Source organism: Desmodus rotundus, chromosome 11, assembly GCF_022682495.2.
Source record: "Desmodus rotundus isolate HL8 chromosome 11, HLdesRot8A.1, whole genome shotgun sequence".
Classification (NCBI taxonomy): domain Eukaryota; kingdom Metazoa; phylum Chordata; class Mammalia; order Chiroptera; family Phyllostomidae; genus Desmodus; species Desmodus rotundus.
In genome coordinates, this window is record NC_071397.1 from 8,580,258 (window position 1) to 8,584,510 (window position 4,253).

Consider the following 4,253-nt stretch of genomic DNA (forward strand, 5'->3'; position numbering starts at 1 on the left):
TCGCCCTCGCCTTCTCAGCTCCTAGTCTGTGCCTTTCTCGATTCTGCGATCGCGCCAGGCAGCCCCGCCGGTTTCTGTGTCTCTCCGTGTGTGTGTGTGTGTGTGTGTGTTCTATCACTATCTCTTTGTAAACCTGAATATAGTTCAGCTGCTTCTCCCTTTGTCCCTGGAGGTGTCTCTTTTGGAAAAAAGTCTCTGCCCCTTTCATTCTGCCTCTCTTCGAGTATCTCTCTGCCTGAGTCCCTGTCTCTCTCCTTCTTTCCCTCTCCCTGTTCCCCTCGGTTTTCCCACCCCGACCCCGCCCTAAGCGGTTCAGAGGGCCGCCCCGGGGCCAAGGCCGCCCGGCAGGGCCTGGCCCGCGCTGACAGAGCCTCGCGCCCGCGGCCCAATGAGCGCGCGGCGCGAGGGACGCGGCATCTGGAATTGCGCTGCGCTCACGGCCAAGGCCGATTGTTTAGTCTGCGCGGCGGGGAGGGCGGCCTGCTCGGTGGCCCCACATCTGGAGCCGCGGCCAGACGGCCCTGCTGGCGGCTGGCCGGGGTGCGTGTGCATTTTTAACTCTGGGATTTGCTGACAAGTTAAGAAGTCAGAAAGTCAGTGGCGGCGGGAACTGGCGAGGCGCACCAGGAAGGGAGGGGCAGGCCGAGGCCCTGGCGCACAAGCTGTGGAGGAGACACGCTCCCGGGGCGCTCACAGCCGCTAAACGAGCTGGCCCAGCGTGGCTTTCCCTAAAGGTCCCCCCCACCCGCAGCTGCTGAACGCCAAGAAAAGTGTTGACTTTTCTTCCAGATTGCTTCCCTCCCCCGGCTTTATCTTCTCCCATTTCTCCTTCCTCTTCATTAATTAAGTGGGTGAATTATCCCGAAATCCCACACTCCTCCCTGGTCAAAGCTCCTTGGAGAATCTCAGGGCTCCTACACTTTAGAGAAGCCACAGGAGCCAAGAGAGGGCCAGGGAAGGGGTGGAGGTGGCTCAGCAGTTAAGTGGCAGAGCTAGGACCAGAGGTTAACCTCTCTTGACCCCTAATAAGGTTCTTGGCACAGCTCTGGGTCCCTCTTGGGACTGATCCAGACCCATGAGTGTTCTCACATTGTCTGAGTTCCTTCCCATCCCTAAAAACGTGCTTCTGCCCTTCCATTCATTCATGTAACAAATATCTGTTGTACACCGTGTGCCAGGCCTGGGAAATGCAACTGTAAACAAGACAGTCATGTCCTTTTGCTGCAGAACTTACACTTGAGTGGAGAAAACAGATGTGGGGGAGACAGAGACTTCACAGTGAACAAATAAACTATCCAAAGTTACCAACTGTCAAGGAACAGGAACAAAATATTTAATGTTTATTGAGCACTTATTATAAGCCAGTCGCCTTTCGGTATTTTCATTTGTGTTAACTCATCCAATCATCCTAATGTCCCCATCAAGTAGGTGTGTCCCCACTTTGCAGATGGACAACAGGAGGCCCAGAGAAGTTAAATGACTCGTCCAAGTTCACACACATCCTTTCACAGGCTGTGGAGCTGAGCCGCAGATTCGGATTTGGCTCCAAAACCAGATCTCTTACTCGGACAGAGTGGGAGGAGGACCTGAAGGAGAATTTCATAGTCTTTCAGAATCGGGCAACTGGCATCTAGCAGTAGACAGTTTCCTCCCAGCAGCCGCACAGGGAGCCACCGGCCTCTGCTGTAGTGCTGTCCCTAGCATTCGTGTACAGCTTTCCTTTTTCTAAGTCATTTCCACTTGCTTGGCCACCTTTCATCTTCACCACACCTTTAAGAGGGAAGTAAGCATTATTATCACTTCCGCTTCCACACCTGAAAACTCAGGGCCACCAGTGCCCCCAGGCTTTTCTGGAACAGGGAGTTCCTTTCCTTTCCAATTTTGTTCTGATCTTTTTTCTTGTTTTGTTTTCCATGGAAACAGACCTCCGCCCCCACCCTCACCCCCAGGGAATAGTGACTACATCGTGCCCTCTCTTGGCCTCAGTACCCTCCCTTCTGAGATGGGAGATTTGGGGCAGAGCAAGTCTACTTTTCTTGGGTCACATACTTCTGAGAATTTTCTGGAAGCTCCAGATCACCACCTTAGAGCAGTTTACATGCACACACATACTCACATACTCTGTTTTACATGTATTTTCAAGAGGTTTAGAGGCTGCCAAAGCTTATCCTTGGGCATCCTAGGGATTCCAAGACCCCCAGGTTAAGAATTTCTGTCCTGAGTGGTTTGTACCCTCGCCAGCTCTTGCAAACCCCACCGCTGACTTAGAAATAAGGAACGACAGTGCACCCCTCTGGATTCCCTTGGATCCCTTTTGGCTTTTTCCCACTGAGGAGTCAGCAGTTTGAAGCCCTTTGGTTCTTTTTCTTTCTTGATGCTTTCTTTCCCTTTGGAGTGGTCACGGGGCAGGAAGAGTTGGGAGGCATCCCAGTAGGGCCAGGGGCACACACGTGTGTGTTCTGACCACAGAATGTGTGTAACTAGGGTGCCACTGCGCACCTCCCACTCGGATGACACCAGAGGGGGGAGCCTCCCCCAACCCCTATCACAAGCCAATCTTACCAGCTCCGAGCACCCTTCCAAGGGCTGCTCCAGATTATCACGGCAGGCCTATGAGAGAAGCAGAGAAGGTGGCAATGTCCCAATTTTACAGAAGGAGCCATTCAGGCCCAGAGTGGTCATGTGCCTTACTCAGCAGCACACAGTGAGTTCAAAACTGAGTACTGGGGAGAATCCAGGTTTCCCCAGCTCCGAACCCAAACCTCCTTCGGTCCACAAATAACAATGGTGTGCCTACTGTGGGGAAGAACTCTGTGCTGGAGGATGGAGGGATGGACACGTGAAGAACTCAGCAGAGGATGCTACAGGCTTCTCACCTCATGTCCCCTAGGCCGGCCTCTTAGTTCATTTGCTGCTGTGATGGAAAGGGGACAGTAAGCCTGGGATTGTCCACCCAGAGAAGCCTTTCTACTTCTCACCTACATAGTTTCTCCAGTGCTGGGCCCAAGGGTGCTTCACTCAGCCCACAGGGCATCTCAGAAATGACAGGGACTTACGGTCCCAGGGGCAGCCCTCAGCTAATGAGGGCTAAGAGTGGGTGGATAAATGCCCTGGCTGCTTCAGCGGGTGGGACAAGTCTATGATGTATCCTCACAGTTCTCCAGAAAGTCCCCATTGCCCTGAGTGTAACACCCTCATTGTCCGTTCTCCCGCCCCTCCTGGCTCATTTGTTCATGCCCTCCCTCCAGCCGCCAGGGACCCCCTTCCAAATAAAATACCTGCATACAAGGCCTTGTCTCAAAATCTGTTTTCAGGGGACGTAAACTAGGACCAACCCTCTCCCACCACGTGTCCCTACACACACACACACACACACACACACACACACACACGTCTCTATGAAAAGCCAGGGCATAGAGAAGTGTGCTGCCCAGTCATGTCTGGGTGGCACCAGTAATAAAAGCTGACACACACAGAGCTCTGAGACGGTGCCCCTCGCTTTGCTGAGCACATTCTGCACTCACTTCCTTAAACGTCACAAAGATTCCATAATGATACCTACTCTGCAGAGGAAGAAACTGTGGCCGACAGATTAACCTGCCCCAGGTCCCTCAGTCTGTAGTGGAGCCAGGCTGTGTGCCCAGACCTGTCTGCCTCCGAAGCGTCTGTGTCGCAGTGACCACGCTGGGTTTCCAGGCCCAGTGCTGTAGGAATGGAGCCCAGAGAGGTCCACGAGGACTAGGGGTGGGGAGATTTCCTGGAGGAGGTGGGGCTTGGCTTGGGCTGGAAAGACAGAGTAGGCTTTAACTGGCCAGATGGGAAGAAGGGAAAGTTTTGGGCAGAGGGTGAAGAACTTTGAAAACAACAGGGAGGAGCTGGGTCTGGCTGCCCAGGGGCATGTGTCTGGGAGCTGGAGCAGGTTGAGACCTGAATATCTGCCCAGGAGGGTGGCCTCTTCCCTTCCCCTCCCCCAACCAGCCTGAGTCTGAGAGGGCTCACCTGGAGCTGTCTCCAGGACTAGGGAAGGGGGAGATTAGGGACTGGCAGGAAAAGTCCTGCTCAGGTATGGGCTGAAAAGGTTTCCCACCTGGCATGTCCCCTGTTTCCTGGCCAAGCAACCCTGGACTCAAGCTTCCCCACTTCCATGTAGTAAATAGATGTGTAAAGCAACCATTTCCATTTAAAGCTCTGCAGACCGAGGGGAGGAGGGCCTGCAGGCCATCTGGGCCCTTGTTTGGCAATGTTTGTGCTCA

At 53.7% G+C, this 4,253-nt stretch overlaps 1 long non-coding RNA gene across 1 annotated transcript; it reads right to left on the minus strand.

The window, feature by feature from the left end:
• Nucleotides 1–1,311: 1,311 nt before the first annotated feature.
• Nucleotides 1,312–3,727, minus strand: LOC128779537 (uncharacterized). Its single transcript, XR_008425566.2, has 4 exons — nt 3,563–3,727; nt 2,877–2,914; nt 2,563–2,610; nt 1,312–1,770 (listed from the first exon to the last, which is right to left on the minus strand). It is a non-coding gene; the product is annotated as an uncharacterized lncRNA (long non-coding RNA).
• Nucleotides 3,728–4,253: the final 526 nt, after the last annotated feature.